Source organism: Bactrocera dorsalis, chromosome 1 (assembly GCF_023373825.1).
Source record: "Bactrocera dorsalis isolate Fly_Bdor chromosome 1, ASM2337382v1, whole genome shotgun sequence".
NCBI lineage: Eukaryota > Metazoa > Arthropoda > Insecta > Diptera > Tephritidae > Bactrocera > Bactrocera dorsalis.
The window spans coordinates 66,617,712-66,640,621 of NC_064303.1; the positions used below are offsets into that span (position 1 = coordinate 66,617,712).

The 22,910-nt window shown below is 39.2% G+C and overlaps 1 pseudogene; it reads left to right on the forward strand.

Annotated features, from left to right (window-relative positions):
- The first annotated feature begins 8,125 nt into the window (after positions 1 to 8,125).
- Positions 8,126 to 10,998, forward strand: LOC125777852 (uncharacterized; annotated as a pseudogene).
- The last annotated feature ends 11,912 nt before the right edge of the window (positions 10,999 to 22,910 follow it).

Consider the following 22,910-nt stretch of genomic DNA (forward strand, 5'->3'; position numbering starts at 1 on the left):
TGGAAAAAAGGTTTAAAGTGTCCACTTCGAGCACTCCGAACGTCGAGCGATATTATTATTTTTCTACATTAATTCTAAGGGTATAAGGGGACAGAAAATGCAAAAAGAAAAATTTTGAAAAAAGATTACTACACTGACCCCTTAACCAAAACATAATTATTGCTATATATTGACATCTATTTGTGTCCCAACAGTTTTGTTCCTTCTTCTTCTTCTTTACTGGCGTAGACACGGTTTACGCGATTATAGCCGAGTCAACAACAGCGCGCCAGTCATTTCTTCTCTTCGCTACGTGACGCCAATTGGATATTCCAAGCGAAGCCAGGTCCTTCTCCACTTGGTCCTTCCAACGGAGTGGAGGTCTTCCTCTTCCTCTGCTTCCCGCGACGGGTACTGCGTCGATTACTTTCAGAGCTGGAGTGTTTTCATCCATCCGTACCACATGACCTAGCCAGCGTAGCCGCTGTCTTTTAATTCGCTGAACTATGTCAATGTCGTCGTATATCTCGTACAGCTCATCGTTCCATCGAATGCGATATTCGCCGTGGCCAACGCGCAAAGGACCATAAATCTTTCGCAGAACTTTTCTCTCGAAAACTCGCAACGTCGACTCATCCGCTGTTGACATGGTCCAAGCCTCTGCACTCTCTGGACGGGAATTATGAGCGACTTATAGAGTTTGGCTTTTGTTCGTCGAGAGAGGACTTTACTTTTCAATTGCCTACTCAGTCCGAAGTAGCACCTGTTGGCAAGAGTAATCCTGCGTTGGATTTCCAGGCTGACATTGTTGGTGGTGTTAATGCTGGTTTCTAAATAGACGAAATTATCTACAACTTCAAAGTTATGACTGTCAGCAGTGACGTGGGAGCCAAGTCGCGAGTGCGACGACTGTTTGTTTGATTACAGGAGACATTTCGTCTTGCCCTCGTTCACTGCCAGACCCATTTGCTTTGCTTCTTTGTTCAGTCTGGAGAAAGCAGAACTAACGGCGCGGGTGTTGAGGCCGATGACATCAATATCATCGGCATACGCCAGCAGCTGTACACTCTTATAAAAGATTGTACCTGCTCGATTAAGTTCTGCAGCTCGAATAATTTTCTCCAGCAGCTGATTGAAGAAGTCGCATTTGGTATCGAACGGCTCGGAGAGGTCCTTCCCGATCCTGACGGAACTTTTGGTGCTGCTCAACGTCAGTTTACACAGCCGTATTAGTTTTGCGGGGATACCAAAATCAAACATCGCGGCATAAAGGCAGATCCTTTTCGTGCTGTCGAAAGCAGCTTTGAAATCTACGAAGAGGTGGTGTGTGTCGATTCTCCTTTCACGGGTCTTTTCCAAAATTAGGCGCATGGTGAATATCTGGTCGGTTGTTGATTTTCCAGGTCTAAAGCCACACTGATAAGGTCCAATCAGTTTGTTGACGGTGGGCTTTAATCTTTCACACAATACGCTCCACAGAACCTTATATGCGGTGTTGAGGAGGCTAATCCCACGGTAGTTGGCGCAGATTGTGGGGTCTCCTTTTTTATGGATTGGGCATAGCACACTTAAATTTCAATCGTTTCGGCCTCTTTCTTTTTTTGTCTACAAATGCGTCTCGCTTCCCTTTTCAACCCTCGGTATCTATCCCATCCCTCACGTGTTGTGGTCGATCGTAACGTTGCGAGGTAGGCAGCCTGCTTTCTCTGCGACACGGCACTCGTCGTCGTACCAGCTGTTCTTTTGCACTTTCCGAAAACCAATGGTTTCGGTTGCAGTTGTACGTAAGGAGTTTGAATTGCCGGTCCACAGTTCCCTTATACCGAGTTGTTGACGAGTGCTCTCAGAGAGCAGTTGTGCAAGGCGAGTAGAAAATCGTTCGGCTGTCTGTAGTGATTGCAGCTTCTCAACGTCGAACCTTCCTTGTGTTTGTTGGCGTGCGTTTTTTGCTGCACAGAGGTGGGTGCGAATTTCGGCTGCAACAATATAGTGGTCCGAGTCGATGTTAGGACCTCGGAGCGCACGCACATCTAAAACACTGGAGACGTGTCTTCCATCTATCACAACATGATCGATCTGCTTGGTGGTTTTTCGATCCGGAGACAGCCAGGTAGCTTGATGTATCTTCTTATGCTGGAAGTCGATCAGCCTCAACCCATTTGGGGATGTTTCCTCGTGGAGGCTGAATTTACCGACCGTAGTGCCAAAGATACATTCTTAGCCCATCTCTCATCAGTGCGCTCCAAGCAGTCATGAAAGGCATCTTTGGTCACATCGTTCTTCTCTTCCGTCGGGGTGTGGGCGCAAATCAGCGATATGTTGAAGAACTTCGCTTTGATGCGGATTGTGGCTAGACGTTCATTCTCCGGAATGAATGGTAGTACTCGGCGACGGAGTCTCTCTCCCACCACGAATCCAACACCAAACTAGCGCTCCTTTATATGGCCACTGTAGTAAATGTCACAAGGACTTACTCGTCTCTGTCCTTGTCCCGTCCATCGCATTTCTTGGTCGGCGGTGTTGTCAGCCTTTATTTTCACGAGGACATCAACCAGCTGGGCAGCGGCACCTTCCTAATTAAGGGACCGGACATTCCAGGTGCATGCCCTCAAATCATAGTCCTTAATTCGTTTGCCGTGGTCGTCATCAAAAGGGGCGGCTCTCATCCGAGGGTGTTGGTGGTTTTTCATGGGGGGTGTTTTTTACGTGGCGGGTCCCAAACCCAGTGCACAACCCTATGCAGGGGAATATTTCGCCTTCTCACTTTAGCTCGCCTTCAAACGGATGTTCTTAGGCTACCCAGATGATACTTGGTCGAAGACCGGAAGTCGTGAGCTGCTTGAGTCATATGTAAAAGAATCGTTTCTGGCCACACCCAAGTGAATGGCGATCAGAGAACTTTCCTCACTTGCGTGAACTTCTACACATGACTCCATCCTCCAGTTTTGTTCCTACAATGTGATAATTTTTGCGTTCCTTCATTCCCTTATTCGTAACATATGCGCGCAAAAACGCGTCAGTTTCCTATTAACTGTAGCACGTGCTATTTCAGCAGCTGAAAAACTTGTTTCCGTCATTAAATAATTTGTTGTTATTGTGAAATTACATTGTAAAATGACAAGGTAAGCTAATATCAATGTAAATAAATATTCACCCTTTATAAATCATAACTAGATATTAAAAATCACAAATATTCTTAGTTTGTTTTCTTATCCTTACGCTATTATTGGATCGCATATGTCCCGATATCAGTCACTGATGAAATATTCTTGTCCCAGGACACTTCTCTTGTCATGATTATCCTTATCCCAAAATCCCAAACCCATCCTATGGTACACTACTTGAGCCATCATGGCCCAATCTACATGCAAAATATATTTTTTTTATTAAAAAAAAATCCTTATTGAAAGGGTCAATCTGAGTCATAAAGTATTCGAAAGTTTTAAAAATTAAAAAAAAAAACAAGTTATAGATTCAGGTCCTGATTTATCATCAAGCTGGTTCGTTATTGCCATATCCCAACGCTGGTCATCAACTTTTGCACATGCACCGAAAATTGATGGTATGGATAGGTTGCATTTGTAATTATTGGTGATCAGTTTCGATTCCGTGATATTGTATTCTATTGTTACGAATTTACTCTTGCTAGTTTACTTTGTTAGGTTCGTATCTCTGGATTGACAAATAAAATCAACACTGTTTAATTTAATTCAACAACTCTTTATTTCACAACTCGTCTACACTATAGCAGTTTACTCTTAGCACTGATTGATTACGTTGGCGCTGCCACGGCTTATATAGCCACGCACTTCTCGCTGATGCCGACGTGTCCTTCTAGAATATCGCGTCTGGAAATTACCAGAACATACGGCTATAGCCACGCACTTCTCGCTGATGCCGACGTGTCCTTCTAGAATATCGCGTCTGGAAATTACCAGAACATACGGCTATACGGCGCCAGACGCAAGCAGACAGTCGCGGCGCCAGACTCAGCAATTGTTTAACTAGACGAGCAGACAGTGTGGCGCCAGATGTCTACAACAAGACAAATGCTATTCCATATACCTACAGCTATTGTTCATAATCAGGGATGCATATAGTAATACAAATACAACTTAATACTACTTTTTGTAACACTGCCCTCCACTAAAGCCTAATCGTCCCGATTAGGCACAAATCCTCTTGAAACAAATGGGGCGAGCCTCTCCAAATGTACTACTTTCATTTTACATCGTGCTTTCCCATTTCTTTGTATGCGGTATACCACGTCATTAAGTCGTTTCATCACCATATAGGGTCCTTCCCAGGCTGTCTGCAATTTCGGGGACAAGCCTTTCTTTCGAAGTGGATTGTACAACAGGACCAGATCACCTTCTTCAAAACCTTTTGAATTTGCCGCTTGATCGAACCGGTCCTTCATCTTATTGCTCATCAGATGCGTATGCTGTCTTACCATTAGATGCAATTCATTCATTTCTTCCTTTAAGGCAGAACAATAATCTCCATCATTTCTTACAGCTGTAGGATTCGTTCCAAACTTAAGATCAGCAGGGAGTCGCAGATCAGATCCGAAAATAATCTTTGCTGGCGTGTAACCAGTTGTCTCGTGCTTCGCTGAACGATACGCCAGCAGGAACATCTGGATGCACTTGTCCCAATTCTGTTGGTCTTTATCAACGATTTTCCGCAGATGTTCTTCGAGCGTTCGGTTGAATCTCTCTACCATCCCATCTGATTGTGGGTGTAACGCTGTTGTCCGTGTCTTGTGGATGCCCAATAATGTACAGACTTCTTGGAAAATGGAAGATTCGAAATTCCTGCCTTGATCTGAGTGTAATTCGACGGGCACTCCGAACCTTGTTATCCAATTTTCTACAAACGCTTCGGCTACTGTCTTCGCTTCCTGGTTTGGTAAGGCATATACTTCTGGCCATTTACTGAAATAGTCCATGACAACCAGTAGATATTTGTTTCCGGCCGTACTGGTTGGGAACGGACCTGCAATATCCATTGCGACTCGTTCAAATGGTGATCCCACGTTGTACTGTTGTAGCCTACCGCGACTTTTGGCTTTAGGACCTTTAGCTGCCATGCACTCTACGCAATTACTTATCCATTCTGCTATGGAATCTCGACAACCGATCCAGTAGAACCGTTGTTTAATCTTCTCTATAGTTTTTGTTATTCCAAGGTGCCCTCCACTAGGTCCATTGTGATATTCTTTCAATACTTTTGGGATCATGGACTTCGGTACTATGATCAGCAGACGAGAATGTTTGCCATCTTCGCTTTCCCAGGTACGATGAAGGTATCCATTAACGAGGTTTATGCTGTTCCATTGGGCCCAATATGCTTTTGCAGTTGGACTCTCGCTACTTATTTGTTCCTTTGGTGGTCGTACCCCATTTTCTTTGGCCATTACCAGCTTTGCAAGATCAGGGTCCTCCAGCTGATTGATTCTGATGCGGTGAGGAGTCCAATCATCTTCAGGTTCTATATTCAGTAATCGCACGTCGATTATACCTTCTTTTCCTTCTGATTTGGAGCAATGTTTAAATTCCAGTGGACAAGGGCGATGTGATAATGCATCCGGATTTTTGTGGTGAATCCTCTTTCGGTGTTCTGTTGGTTGTTTCCATTTTGATGGGTTTACTTTTATCTTGCAATTTCGGGCAAAGTGACCCGCTTTTCTACAGTTGAAACATCTGCCTGTTGTATTTACTCGCTGTGCAGCAATTGTCTTCAGAGTCTTCAATATTTCCTCCATCAGCGCCGGTTGTTCCATTTCAACCCTTTGTACTTTGGGTGCTGGTTTACTTAGTAGGGAAGCTGTTTCCTGTGTGAGGGCGTGCGAAACCGTTTCAGCAAACGTTCTTTTTGGCATTGCATATGTGGCGCGTTTGGTGTCCACATCACGAATTCCATTTATGAAACATTGAATTTTTACCCTCTCAATGTAATCCACAGGTGCATCTGCATTTGCCAAATGAGCCAGTCGTTCTATTTCAGTTGCGAACTCTTGCAATGACTCGTTCATTTTCTGACCCCTATTTTGCAGTTCGATCTGGTATATTTGTTTCCGGTGCTCACTACCATATCGTCTTTCTATCGCACTCATCAATGCCTCATAGTTGTCCCGTTCACGGTCTGGAATAGTCTGAAGGATTTCTGCCGCAGGTCCTTTCAATGATACAAACAAGGACGCCACTTTGTCCGCTGCATTCCAGTTATTGGCCAATGCTGTCTTTTCAAACTGAAGTTTGAAAATTTGAAATGGAATACTTCCATCGAATGTGGGTGCCTTCAATCTTGGATTATTTGTTGATGGTGCAGGGCCATGCAGTTGCAGTTCTCGCATCCGATTACTCAAATGAAGAACTTCTGATTTCAAATTTTCTTCGTCATTTTTTAAAGTGCTTAATTCGTCTTCAAATTTTGAAAATTTCTCTTGCACTTGTTTTTGTAGTTGTGTAGTATTTTCCGTAATCTGTTGTACCAAACGATTTTCTAACTGCGTATTATTTTCAGTCATTTGTTGTGTAAGGCGAGACTCTAACTGTGATGTATTTTCAGCTATTTGCGTCATTTGCTGTGCCAGACGATTTTCTGTTTGCACTGCATTTTCTGTATTTTCAGCTATTTGCTGTGCCAGACGATTTTCTATTTGCTTAATAGCCACTAACAGCAAGTTCATGTCCACACTTGATGATGTTCGTTGTTCTTCTACTTTTTCTTCTACCTTTGTAGAAGTTTCTGGCCCAACAAATTCGAACTCGTCCACATTAATTCCATCCGCTTCCATTGCTTCACGTAATCGTGCCTGCAGATCCGCCTTTTGCCCACTTATCGGCAAATTACGCTCCTCCAGTTCCTTTTTTAATTGCTGAATTCTCAATTCTCTAAATTTAACCATCTTGAATTTGGATTATTTGACAATCCCACTTCTGACACCAATTGTTACGAATTTACTCTTGCTAGTTTACTTTGTTAGGTTCGTATCTCTGGATTGACAAATAAAATCAACACTGTTTAATTTAATTCAACAACTCTTTATTTCACAACTCGTCTACACTATAGCAGTTTACTCTTAGCACTGATTGATTACGTTGGCGCTGCCACGGCTTATATAGCCACGCACTTCTCGCTGATGCCGACGTGTCCTTCTAGAATATCGCGTCTGGAAATTACCAGAACATACGGCTATAGCCACGCACTTCTCGCTGATGCCGACGTGTCCTTCTAGAATATCGCGTCTGGAAATTACCAGAACATACGGCTATACGGCGCCAGACGCAAGCAGACAGTCGCGGCGCCAGACTCAGCAATTGTTTAACTAGACGAGCAGACAGTGTGGCGCCAGATGTCTACAACAAGACAAATGCTATTCCATATACCTACAGCTATTGTTCATAATCAGGGATGCATATAGTAATACAAATACAACTTAATACTACTTTTTGTAACACTATCATCAGTATATCTTTACATGTAAAAACATATATAAACTGAACGTCTTAATTTTATCCGCTTCAACCAAGCAATGTTAAGATCTAAAGAATATGTCATTTGAATCAGTCGTTTAACTGCGTAAGTATATTGCCATCTTCTAATATTGGTATGATTCAATTGTAAAATTATGTGTATTTGGAGAGGTGCGTAGCCATATACATATACATGGCGTGAAAGGCAAAAAAGGGGATTGCCGCACATAAATTAATTTGGCTGGTACATAAAATAACTACGGATCAAATCGATAATCTATATCAGCTGAAACTCCTTATCAAACTGTTGATGATTTATTTCATGTAGTCGTTAAAACATGCTACGTGGTCCGTGCCGTGAAGTAAATATGATTTCGTCATTTATAATTGATGGAAAGTGTTCGAAACGATGCCCAAGGCAATTAACTTCAGACACAATAACGGACAATGAAAATATTCAATGCTCATATAAATATGAAGTATTAGGGCAATTCAGAATCTTGTGCATCTGAGTTTACAAAGTTATGCAATTGCAAATATTTACGATCAACAATGAACGTCTTTTTTGTGGTTTCTGTGCAACCTTTGCAAAGACCATTAATTCAAAGCTGATCGGTGAAGAAAAACATTGTTTGTAAACAAAATTTTCGCACAAATTAGAAAATATGCCGAAAAAAAGTTTTAGGGAAAAATTAACTGACGCTTTATTTGATGAAGCTGCTGAAGAAATTATGAACATTGAAGGTAAGAAATATTTTTATGCGACACATAGTACAAATTTCACTTTTACTTCTGGAGCTTCCTGCAAGAAATCCAGTATACTCCCTCCACTTCGGCTTTTCGTGTTTAGCCTTATTTTATTCAAACCGGTTTGCTCCATTTCTTCTCTTTGTTTTCTTTGTTTTTGACAGCAGCTGATAATTGGCAAACCAGTGTTGCAAATAATACAATGGCGTTTTAGTGTTGCTTATTTGCAAGGGTGTAGCAGGTGCATAGCTACACATTTTGTTAGTGTAAAAGAAAAAATATGCTCGCTAATTTGCAATTGTAAAGATTCAAGACCATTTGCACCAGATTCTGAATTGCCGTATTGTAATTGAGCCGAATCCATTAAATATATTTGCAATATGTAAATAAAGGGTGTGATATGGCTGTTTTCGGAATTGCTGGTGATAATAGAAAAGTGGAAATTACTCAGTACCAAATGGGGCGCTATATTAGTACTAGTGAAGCTGTCTGGAGGATTATGTCGTTTCCAATGAATGAAAAACACCTGTGTTTGTTCACTTTCCTGTGCATTTTGAAAATGGACAACGTGTTTTTTGAAGCAAATGATAGTTTTTTTTTTAGATTTAAAGTAAGGAATTCGCCGCATATGTTAAAATTGTAGTAAGGAATTCACCTCACAACCACAGAATTCACGCTGTGAAATGTTAACATTTTTAACAGTTCTCCACATAATCAAAAAGAGAATATGAAATAAAAATATGTATGTATTTACGGCATATGATGATATGGCATATATGCCCAAGCAGAGAATATGAAGAGACATAAATATATATATGTATGCATGCTCTTTATGATTCTCCCAACACTATCATTGTGATATTTTCATGCTTCAATTTTTCTTTCAACTTGGGAATCGCAATGTATGCAAGTATGTAAGTATGCTTTTGCGTTTTGCTGTCGGCAATTCAATATTGACATGTAAACATAATTATGATATGAGTATAAAATTGTATGAATGCATGCATAGTAATATTTATAGTCATTCTGAACTTGCATGTTTAATCATTTTCTTTGATTTTTACATAATATACTATAATAATAAATATTCTTGTATTATATTTCCTATTAATGGAAATTAAATTTATCACAACAATATAAGTATATGTGCATCTTCTATCATATTAATCTTATGTCTCTGCACATGCTCATATCATAATCTTATTATCTGCTCATATAAATTTATGTATACGCATGTGCGCATTCCGAAATTCAAATAATGATTTTATCCCTTATCAATGTATTACATGTGTGCGCATTGATCTGCATGTTCATACATTCATATATACTTATATGTACATATATTCGTATACACTTCCAAACAAATAATGCACAAGCATACAAACATATGCGTACACAGGTGAATATGTCACCAACAAAAAATTTAAGCATTGTTCTACAAAAACAACAATTGTCTAAATAGCAGACGCACCACAAGTCAATATGGCAGCCGATTTGGCGAAGCCCAAATGTAGTAAATTTTACAACAAACACGATTTCATTCATAAACGCAGGCGCATATTCCTCAAGCGACCTCGCTTCAATCATAAAAACAGACGCCGTAACATCTCCCCGAGTATGCCTTTGCCAACAAGCGTCTTTTCGCGACGATGGCAAAAGCTAAAAATCATAAAGAACATCTTTCTGGTGTTTGTTCTAAGAAAGAGGTGAGAAAAGTTTGCCAGTTTAGCTGTTGTCGATTTACAATAGTGGTACTCATTTAACGTCGTAAACGTATGGTAACATCGCAAATCCGCAATATCGTAAAACAGCTGTTAATTTTTACATGCATTTTATTTTACGACAATCTTGCAAATATGTGAGACCATTTTCAGTGGCAACCATAGGATTTTGCGCAATTCACAATCAGCTGGAAGCGTCTATTTGGTGTTTTAAAAGAAATGGAAGCGGTAAGTAAATTCATAACAATTAATTGGCTTGTATTATTAATATTCAATTAATTATTTAATAGAAAAAAAAAAAAAACAATTAAGGCTAAACGGCACATTTCGTTGGTCTGAAAGCCAACCGAAAGACCTTTTGATAAATATAGTGGACGCAATAAAAAAGAATTCGGACCATTTTGAGGTAATATTGATATATATTTTTTGTCATTTCATCATTTCACATTTTACGATCTGCTTTTAGAAACCAACAGCCCAAAGATTTTACAACAAAATTGGCGAAAAAGCTCCAAATTTAATGAATAGGACATAATGAGGAATAAAATGAGGTATTTGAAAACGACTTTTTTATCTGCACTCAAGTGGAGAGGCCAGACTGGTGCAGGCTTACTTGAAAGTGGTGATCCTCATAGTGTGGAGGAATACATAAAAAGAATATGTTCTTTTTGTGAAGACCTTCACGTGATATTTGGACGTCGCATAAGTGTTCAGCCATCAGCGATTTATCAATCAACAGAGTTGGTGTCAGCGTTGGACGATACATACAATATATAGAATATATTACCCCAGAGATAGACCCCGACACAAGTTCATCTAGTCCGTTACCCAGTCCGTCCGTTATTATGTATCCGTCTGCAGATGAAGTAGTTAGTCCGTCCGTCTACACAAAGAAGAAATATGAAAAGTTCTCATAGCACTTCAAATCCATTTTCATTACTTTTCGAAATCCAAAATAAGAAGTTGAAACTAGAGGCGAAAAAATTGGAATTTGAAAAAGAGAGAGAGGAAAACAATTTTCAATTGCAGAAATTACGGTTGGAGAGAGAAATGAAAGCAGAAATGTAAAAAGTCAGATTGAAACACGAACGATTGAAAAGTTTAAATAGCTCATAAGTTCTATACTATATTCTTATACTATGTTCGGACCGACAACGAAAACATGTTTTCGTGGGAAAAACAGGTTTTCGCACAAAAACTTGTGTTTTCGTCCATGTTAAATCTGTCAAACGAAACACACAGTTTTCTCTGAAAACTACTTGAAAACTTACATTCCACTCGTTATAATCGGTGCCTGCTTAATCGATTTTTTTGGAGGACATATTTTGCCGGCCCTAAATTGTCACTTGATATTTGTTTACAGTCCATATACAAATACAGCTGCCCACTGTTAAGGGGATTCTCTTGTTCTTGCAAAATCTTTGCACGGTGCTCCAATTGCAGAATTTTCTTCTTGGTGCAACGGCACAACAAACACACGCAAAAATTTATTTGCAATGGCTGTAAAATATGTCAGACCAAAACCCATGTTTATTTTCGTGCCGTCTAATATCACTAGATTCTGCAATGGGTGCGCCCTTGGCCTTGCATATTTCGGTATAGGATTTTTGCATTTTGTGTCATCTTGCAAGAGCAAGAGAATCCCCGTATTGATAGTTGTCAGTGAAAACTCATCGAAAACACACATCGGTCCGAACGACTTACATTCCACAACATACAAATGTGTTTTCAAAATGTTTTCAATGTCGGTCCGAATATAGTATAACATCTCCCCGAGCATGCCTTTGCCTACAAGCGTCTTTTCGCGACGATGGCAAAAGCTAAAAATCATAAATTGAACATCTTCTGGTGTTTGTTCTAAGAAAGAAGTGAGAAAAGTGGCAACATAGCTCTTGTCGATATACAATATTTGTCAATTCTAAAAAAAGTATTTTTCCGTGGTTCGCAAAAATCTGCGTCGATATGTATGCAAGCTCATACATATGCATACATATTTACGCTAGCTTATTGGCGAAGCTGTTACAGCGGCAAGGGAACCGGTGATAATCGGCGGCCATTCATTTATTTTTTTCGGCACAACTTGGATCTTCTACCAATGTTGTGACGTTTTGTCGTCGCGTCAGTGCTTCGACAGATTGACTCTTTGGCAAAACGTGGCCATTGGTTGACCGTGACAACGGAGATGCGAAAGATGCGTGCGACACTTGTTATTATGAATGTATGTATGTGGCTCGCATTTGCTTTCGTAAACATACAAATGCGCCAAAGAAATAATATACATACATATGTACTATACATATATGCCATAGAAATTCTATTGGTACAAATATGGAAATGATAAGTAATGCGAACATGCATATTTCATGAAGGTCATCACTTTTCTTTGAAAAAATGATGATCATTTTGCATATCTTCACTTTGTAATAGTCGAAATAATTATAATTTATTTGAAATATTAATTTATTTAAAGATTAAAAAATAAAATTAAAATTATTTTTACTTAATTTTTCCCGATTTTGTAAAAAAAAATAAAATTTTTACTATTTTTCGGAAAAAAATAGTTCTCTGTGTTACTTTGTATGTTTTCTTAAAATCGTTTCTCTTTATTTATTCTGGCATGAATTCAGTCGTTTTACATATATTTCTGCCAGAGAACGTGCTCAACTCTGCTAAATAGCAGCGAAAATGGTGAATTCCTTACTACGATTTTATCAGCTCTGTCAGCCGTCAAATCGAACAATCAATCAATTTGCACCTTTTCTATGCTTTAAGTTCTCTAGTTGTATCCACTCAAGTATTAGAAAGAAATATTTCAACGACTCTACGGACAAACGAAACTAAGGGGCCATCCATAAATTACGTCACATGAATTTAAGGACTTTTTAACACCTTCCCCCCCTCCTTGTCACAAGTTGTCACATTTTGATTTAGCCCCCCCTTCGTGACGTCACACATTTTCCAATTTTATGGATTTATCAAAAAAAAAGGTTATTCTATTTAATCTTATATTTATTGAATAATCAACATTTCGTTAAATATTAAAGTACAGACACAACGATTGACTAGTCAAGAAATAATAGATACTTAATTATGCTAATTAAAAATACAAAACTTAATCATGTTGTGTCCATGGAATTTTGGCCCACTCCTTTATATCATTTATTGCTGGTAAATCAGGCACTTCATTTTCGTTCTGAATTCGGAGGACAGGAACATTTTTCGTATCAACATCGTCTTCTTCCATCCATAAAGCATCGCCATCATTTATTAAACACAGAATCTCTCGGGCACGTCTAGCCGCAATTCTTTGAGGACGAATTTTCGCGATAGATAACAGCTATTGTTTTTTATGTGATTGTTTGTGTTGATTGGTGGCTTAATATGAAGAAAAATATAGGCCACATATGCAGCACGATCTTTTAAATAAGTATGACTCGACAATAGGGCAATAACTATCATATGGAACTTGTTTCAGATGGGATGATGCTTGGAGATTTAATAATATCTGTAGTAATAATGGAGCAAACTTAGCGTTGTCATCACTCCCTGTGACTCCATAACCTTATGATGTCTGTTTAATTAACACAGGTGGTGGTAAAAATCCTTCTTTTAATAATTTCCAACGACTACAACGTCTTACACCGCAGCATGCAATAGTTTCACATTTAACTTCTTCTTCTTCTTCTTAATTGGCGTAGACACCGCTTATGCGATTACAGCCGAGTTAACAACCGCGCGCCAGTCGTTTCTTCTTTTCGCTACGTGGCGCCAATTGGATATTCCAAGCGAAGCCAGGTCCTTCTCCACTTGGTCCTTCCAACGGAGTGGAGGTCTTCCTCTTCCTCTGCTTCCCCCGGCGGGTACTGCGTCGAATACTTTCAGAGCTGGAGTGTTTTCATCCATCCGGACAACATGACCTAGCCAGCGTAGCCGCTGTCTTTTAATTCGCTGAACTATGTCAATGTCGTCGTATATCTCGTACAGCTCATCGTTCCATCGAATGCGATATTCGCCGTGGCCAACGCGCAAAGGACCATAAATCTTTCGCAGAATTTTTCTCTCGAAAACTCGCAACGTCGACTCATCCGCTGTTGACATCGTCCAAGCCTCTGCACCATATAGCAGGACGGGAATTATGAGAGACTTATAGAGTTTGGTTTTTGTCTGTCGAGAGAGGACTTTGCTTCTCAATTGCCTACTCAGTCCGAAGTAGCACCTGTTGGCAAGAGTTATCCTGCGTTGGATTTCTAGGCTGACATTGTTGGTGGTGTTTACGCTGGTTCCAAGATAGACGAAATTATCTACAACTTCAAAGTTATGACTGTCAACAGTGACGTGAGTGCCAAGTCGCGAGTGCGACGACTGTTTGTTTGATGACAGGAGATATTTCGTCTTGCCCTCGTTCACTGCCAGACCCATTCGTTTTGCTTCCTTGTCCAGTCTGGAGAAAGCAGAACTAACGGCGCGGGTGTTGAGACCGATGATATCAATATCATCGGCATACGCCAGCAGCTGTACACTCTTATAGAAGATTGTACCTGCTCGATTAAGTTCTGCAGCTCGAACTATTTTCTCCAGCAGCAGATTGAAAAAGTCGCACGATAGGGAGTCGCCTTGTCTGAAACCTCGTTTGGTATCGGACGGCTCGGAGAGGTTCTTCCCGATCCTGACGGAGCTTTTGGTGCCGCTCAACGTCAGGTTACACAGCCGTATCAGTTTTGCGGGGATACCAAATTCAGACATCGCGGCATAAAGGCAGCTCCTTTATGTGCTGTCGAAAGCAGCTTTGAAATCGACGAAGAGGTGGTGTGTGTCGATTCTCCTTTCACGGGTCTTTTCCAAGATTTGGCGCATGGTGAATATCTGGTCGGTTGTTGATTTACCAGGTCTGAAGCCACACTGATAAGGTCCAATCAGCTTGTTGACGGTGGGCTTTAATCTTTCACACAATACGCTCGATAGAACCTTATATGCGATGATGAGGAGGCTAATCCCACGGTAGTTGGCGCAGATTGTGGGGTCTCCTTTTTTATGGATTGGGCATAGCACACTTAAATTCCAGTCGTTGGGCATGCTTTCGTCCGACCATATTTTACAAAGAAGCTGATGCATGCTCCTTATCAGTTCTTCGCCGCCGTGTTTGAATAGCTCGGTCGGCAATCCATCGGCCCCTGCCGCTTTGTTGTTCTTCAGGCGGGTGATTGCTATTCGAACTTCTTCATGGTCGGGCAATGGAACGTCTGCTCCATCGTCATCGATTGGGGAATCGGGTTCGCCTTCTCCCGGTGTTGTGCTTTCACTACCATTCAGCAGGCTGGAGAAATGTTCCCTCCATAATTTAAGTATGCTCTGGGCATCAGTAACTAGATCACCTTTGGGGTTTCTACAAGAGTATGCTCCGGTCTTGAAACCTTCTGTAAGCCGCCGCATCTTTTCGTAGAATTTTCGAGCATTACCCCTGTCGGCCAGCTTATCGAGCTGTTCGTACTCACGCATTTCGGCCTCTTTCTTCTTCTGTCTGCAAATGCGTCTCGCTTCCCTCTTCAACTCTCGGTATCTATCCCATCCCGCACGTGTTGTGGTCGATCGTAACGTTGCGAGGTAGGCAGCCTGTTTTCTCTCCGCTGCGACACGGCACTCCTCGTCGTACCAGCTGTTCTTTTGCACTTTCCGAAAACCAATGGTTTCGGTTGCAGCTGTACGTAAGGAGTTTGAAATGCCGTCCCACAGTTCCCTTATACCGAATTGTTGATGAGTGCTCTCAGAGAGCAGGAGTGCAAGCCGAGTAGAAAAACGTTCGGCTGTCTGTTGTGATTGCAGCTTCTCGACGTCGAACCTTCCTTGTGTTTGTTGGCGTGCGTTTTTTGCTGCACAGAGGCGGGTGCGAATTTTGGCTGCAACAATATAGTGGTCCCAGTCGATGTTAGGACCTCGTAGCGCACGCACATCTAAAACACTGGAGACGTGCCTTCCGTCTATCATAACATGATCGATCTGGTTGGTGGTTTTTCGATCCGAAGACAGCCAGGTAGCTTGATGTATCTTCTTATGCTGGAATCTAGTACTACAGATAACCATATTTCGGGCCCCGGCGAAGTCGATCAGCCTCAACCCATTTGGGGATGTTTCGTCGTGGAGGCTGAATTTACCGACCGTAGTGCCAAAGATACCTTCTTTGCCCACCCTGGCGTTAAAGTCGCCAAGCACGATTTTGACATCGTGGCGGGGGCATCTCTCATAAGTGCGCTCCAAGCACTTATAAAAGGCATCTTTGGTCACATCGTCCTTCTCTTCCGTCGGGGCGTGGGCGCAAATCAGCGATATGTTGAAGAACCTCGCTTTGATGCGGATTGTGGCTAGACGTTCATTCACCGGAGTGAATGATAGTACTCGGCGACGGAGTCTCTCTCCCACCACGAATCCAACACCAAACTTGCGCTCCTTTATATGGCCACTGTAGTAAATGTCACAAGGACCTACTTGTCTCTGTCCTTGTCCCGTCCATCGCATTTCTTGGACGGCGGTGATGTCAGCCTTTATTTTCACGAGGACATCAACCAGCTGGGCAGCGGCACCTTCCCAATTAAGGGACCGGACATTCCAGGTGCATGCCCTCAATTCGTAGTCCTTATTTCGTTTGCCATGGTCGTCATCAAAAGGGGGGTCACTCATCCGAGGCTTTTGGTGGTTTTTCATTGGGGGTGTTTTTTTACGTGGCGGGTCCCAAACCCAGCGCACAACCCTATGCAGGGGATGTTTCGCCTTCTCACGTTAGCTCGCCTTCAAACGGATGTTCTTAGGCTACCCAGAGGATACTTGGTCAAAGACCGGAAGTCGTGAGCTGCTTGAGTCATATGCAAAAGAATCGTTTCTGGCCACTCCCAAGTGAATGGCGATCAGAGAACTTTCCTCACTTGCGTGAACTTCTACACATGACTCCATCCTCCCTACACATGACTCCATCCTTCACATTTAACTATTTCTAAAAAATATTGTGACTCACGTACATTAGCTTACCAAGTAGCATTATTTTTCAACATCATAGCCTGTTCAATATCTAGTCCAGTAACAGTTGGTGCAACATATTCAACAACGACTGGAAAATTATCAATGACTAACTTGCCCCAAAGGTCAGCCAACACATTGCCCGCACTTTCGAAGTTTCGTTTTTCTAGATCTAAGTCAGTAGTTCTATTACTTGAATCAAGATTTGACCCAAAATCATCATTACTTAATAGTACACCAGTAAGTTCCCGACTGAGAGGTACCATGCGTGGGGCATTTGTAGCTATATAAATTGCATCTAAATGAAAATGTTTAAAATGTTGTAAAGCTGAAACTATAACGCGGGAGACAATTTTGTAACTTTGATTAAGATTATAATAAAATACGATTCGCAGAAGAGCCCCAATGTTTACAAATTTATTGTAACGAACCCTGGACACGACGAGTATACCTCAGCAAGTTATACTTGTAAGAAGCAGGGGCAGTAAAAAGCTTCGTTACAACGTTTAATATTTTTTGTTTACCTATAAATTTCACGTTTGTACATCACAAATTTTGAAATGTGATGTCACAAAGCTTTTGACCCTCTCTGCTCCTTGTCACACAATGTCACTTCTGAATGATACCCTCCCTCCCCTTCAAGGTGTGATGTAATTTATGGATGGCCCCTAATCTCTCTCGCTGCTCCATAAACTCTGATAGTCCACCAAGACTGTTTGCCTGTAATGATTTCACCACTAACCTCATCACTAATAATAGCCCACCTCTTTCTCAATACAAGCCATCCACTCAAATGTCTTCACCATACCAAATAAACCCACCATTCTCTCCGTCTTCTCAATTCTAATCCCTACCTTTCGAACCTCTTCCATCCCTTTCTCAAGTACTTTTCAACACTCAAGAATTAATTATATCAGAAGATGAAATTTAATTCAAACGATATCTGAACATACTATATACAGATAAACAAAATTTATTATTTCACGCGCAAACTGGAATATACATATAGTATTTCAAAGATAAATTTTAAAATACAACATTAACCAAACCACATTTGCATTCACAAAACTGATCGTTCTGCGACAAATATGTCGATTCCTCAACTCAAATGCAAGTCTTCAAGAGTTTTTTCGATCTGGTGGAACAAAGAGCGTGATCATACGCGTGACAAAAAAATGAATACTGGTATACTTTCAAGATATCAATGTCTGAACATAATAATTATAAAAAAGCAAACGCCCTCTTTAAAAGAGCTGTAAAGACGGCTAAAAGGAAAAGTTTTGAAGTATTCACTGCCAAAATCTTTCCTGCCTCAACTACCAAAAAGGTATAGTCAGACATTAAACTTTTGACTGGAATCCCTCACAACCGTATTAATTTCATTAATACAAATCAAAGTATTCTGACGAATTCCGCAGATTTTGCGGCAACCTTTGCCAATATTTGGACTACCTATGCGCAAGATAGTAATTTTTCTGAAGAATATATCACAGATAAACATTGGATATCTGCCACCTATACATCAACGAATCTCTCCGCATCAGCCAGCCTAGAGTGCGATATTACTTTCCGCAAACTAGAGTCTGCATTACCAAATGCTAAAGGTAAAACACCAGGCATTGAACCAAATAATCCATAGAACCTAACACCTTCTAACAGACCAATTTTCTTGCTATCCTGCTTAAGTAAAATTTTCAAAACAGTTATTGCTAGGCGACTTTCATGGCTTGCTACAAAAAATAATTTTATAAATCACAACCAAACGGCTTTCAAACATCACCAAAGTACAATGGATTCACTTATTCAACTCCAAAACTACCACCCCTATTCTGTGCACTTGACAAATTCAACATATTTATAATTTGTCAAAATTTGAAATTTATCAAGCATTTCGTATTCTGTGTCTGAAATAAAAAGCTCTTTTCTTTATAAGTTGTTAAGATGTCAAATGCTCTTGACAGTGCTCGTTATGAATTAAATATCTGTTTGTGCATCTTGTTGTGAAAATGGATGTTATTCTTGTTAAACGAAGATGAAAATGGTGAGAATAGGAATCGCGCGAGTTATGTGTACACTATCATCCCAACCAGACACCACACAACAAAATATTATAAATTGGACAAAATAAAAGATTAAAGAAAAACAAGTAAACATTACAAAAAATATAAGATAACAAGTAGAGATAAAGAACATAATGCAAATGCATACAAACATGTTTTGGTCCTTATGTTTGACTATAATGATAACCCAAACATTATCGGGTAAACCCCACAGTCATGTTTGTTTGCATTCAATAGAAAATAAGATTACATTTTACAAATATTGTATTCATAATGCAAATGCAAACAAACATGTTTTAGTCCTTATGTTTGACTGTAATGATAACCCAAACATTATCGGGTAAACCCCACAGTCATGTTTGTTTGCACTCAATAGAAAATAAGATTACATTTTACAAATATTGTATTTCATAAGAAAATAAACAAAACAAAGAAATAGATTAAGAAAATTGTAATCACTTTAGTAGTTATATAAGCAGAACATAACTTGAAACATGAGAGAATAAAATATAATGTCATAGAAATAACATCATTGGCATTTTTATTCCTCCGCTCGAACAAACCTAAAACTGGCGCAGTCGGTAAAAACAAACTGCAAAGTTGAGCGATACTAAAAACTGAAGTTTTTAAGTTTCGTAAGCTTTAGCAACGGGAAGCAAATCTTAAGATTAGCTCCCATTTTAAAAAGATCTCTTATATATACAAATATATAAGTCGGTCGGCACAGATAGCCAAGTTTAAGAAATTTAAGTTTCTACACAAGTTATCTGGAACGTCGGAGAGCGACTCCGAGGACTACAATTTGTGAAGGCGAAGAATAGCTTCATTCCGCCCATCAACATTACCAGGAAGAGTGGGATTAAAGATTAATGCCCCACACACAGAAGACGCAGAAAGAGCGAAGTGCACCATACAAAGCAACAACAACAAGTTCAGTTGTAATAAAAGAGGATACATCAGCAATGAATCCAGGCGAGCAGCAACCACTTCAGATGACAGGATCGCAAATTTTGAAGGAAGCTTCAAGAATCATGGACTTTGACGGCAGAGATTTATCATCATTCATCAGGGAAGTTGACATGATCCTTCCTTTATTCAACCCCAACCCATCAATGTTGGAATTTGTAACGCAGCGACACGTCAAAACAAAAATTAAAGGAGAAGCAGCAAGTGTCATCCGGCCTTTGGGACCTACACCAACATGGCAGCAAATGAGAGAAGAACTCATAAAGAATTTTGGAGTAAAGGAGTCGTACCACACCCTTTACAATCAGGCGATTGTACTACGAAACTATAACGTAAGTCAATATTTCCAAAATTTAAAAGATATTTTAGATAAACTAAATTTAAAACATGAATTCGATAGGATAAAGCCTATAGAATTTTCCCCAATTAACAACGAAAGTTTAATTCTAAAAACATTTTTAAATGGGATACACCCCAACTTAAGCAGTGTAGTGATTAGTAGAAATATAAGCACCATTAGAGAGGCTTTTAGCGTTCTTCAAGAGACAGGTTTGCTAATACAATTTGATAAAAGACAAAACAATTATAAAAGAAATAATTATAGAAATTTTTCAAATAGAAATTCTTTGTCTCACAATTTTGGCAATTTCAATAATAACCAGTATATGCAAAATTCCAATAATTTTCAATTTGGACAAAATCAGCCGAGAGAATTTCGTAACAATTCTAACCAAAATGACAATTATCAACAATTTAGCTTTGGACAAAGTAGGCAAAATAATTCACAACAATCTAGAAGATATAATTCAGTCCAAAGGAGACAAAACCCCCCCGAACCGATGGAAATAGATCACGTTCAAGAACAAGCAAATTTTCGGTTGCCAGCCCAAAACAATCGTTACCGATAATAGAAGTGACCATAAAAAATTCCAAAATTAAATGTCTTATTGACACAGGGTCTACAACATCATTATTGAAATATAATGTGTTAAAAGATTATGAATGCATTGAGCTTGATAAACCAATACACTTTAGCACCATTAAGGAAAATTTTTCCCTAAATAAAGAGTTAGTCACCCCAACCCCAAACGAATTCAATGAAAAAAGTTATATACATTGGAAACTAACCAACATAAAAAATAAAAACTTTGATGCAATAATAGGACAAAATATTTTAAAACCTATTAAAGCAATAATTAACTTAGAAAAGGAGTATGTAGAAATAAACGGCAATAAAATTAAATTTATAAACTCATGCCCTTACAATTACGAAGATATTAATATACTTACAGAATGTAAAGAGAATTTGCTAGATATTTTATCAAATAGTGACATGAATGAAGAAGAAAAGCAAAAATTAGAATACATTCTAAAAGCAAATAGCGATTTATTTTTCCAAGAAGGTAAAAACCTTTCTCATACTCATGAAATTCAGCATGAAATAGTTACAAAAACAAGTAGACCAACTTATAATAAAATTTATAGATATCCCCAAATTCATGAAGAAGAAATTATTAGACAGATGAACGAGATGTTGCGCCAAGGTATAATTAAAGAAAGTAATTCCCCGTACAACTCGCCTCTTTGGATTGTACCGAAAAAGCAAGACAATTCAATGAAGAAAAAATGGAGAATAGTTATTGACTACAGGAAGCTAAACGAAGTCACTATAGATGACAAATTTCCAATACCCCATATAGAAACAATACTCAGCAAACTTGGAAGAGCTCAGTATTTTACAACATTAGATCTTGCAAAAGGCTTTCATCAAGTATTAATAAAAGAAGAAGATAGACCAAAAACAGCTTTCTCTACACCCCAAGGACACTTTGAATTTATAAGAATGCCTTTCGGACTAAAGAATGCACCAGCAACTTTCCAACGTTTAATGAATTCAGTTCTTAGGGAATATATCAACAAGATATGTGTAGTTTATTTAGACGACATCTTAATTTTTAGTTCAAGTATTGAAGAACATACCCAAAATATCACCAAAATATTTTCAGCATTAAGAAAACATAATTTAAAGATTCAGGTAGATAAATGCAAATTTTTCGCGAAAACAACTGAATTTCTAGGTCACACTTTAACAACAGAAGGGATACAACCAAATTTAAGCAAAATCGAAAACATACAAAAACTAAAGTTGCCTACTACATCAAAGCAAATTAAATCATTCCTAGGTATAACAGGTTATTATAGAAAATTTGTAAGAGATTACGCTAAAGTAGCACATGGTTTAACAAAATATTTAAAAAAGGATATTAAAATAAACACTCGCGATCCTCAGTACATATCATCCTTTGAAAAACTTAAAAATCTATTAGTAAGCCCACCAATATTGAAATATCCAGACTTTAACAAAAAATTTGGCATTTCAACTGATGCAAGTGACTTTGCAATTGGCGCAGTATTAACCCAGGACAGTCATCCTATAAGCTATGCTAGTCGAACACTTAACAAACACGAAAGAAGTTATTCCACTACAGAAAAAGAACTACTAGCTATTGTCTGGGCAGTGACATATTATAGACCATACATTTATGGCAGAGCATTCGATCTCTTAACCGATCACCAACCACTTAAGTGGCTCCAAATAAAAAACAAGGGAAGAGACATTAACCCAAGATTGCAAAGATGGTTAATTAAACTAGGTGAATACAATATTAATATAAATTACGTGAAAGGAAAGGAAAATAACGTAGCCGATTTTCTAAGTAGAATAGATAGTAACACAGGCGAGATTCATTCATTGGAAGAAGACAACATAAGCACAAATGCTACAATCCACTCTCAAGAGGAGGAACTAAATGATCATTTTCCAATTTTACACACTATTGTAAATCGCTTCAATACACAAATCATTTTAACAAACAAGAAAATTATGGAATCTGAAGAACTAGGCAACACGAAGAAAATTTTTATTAGCGCAGAAGATATAAAAAATAATA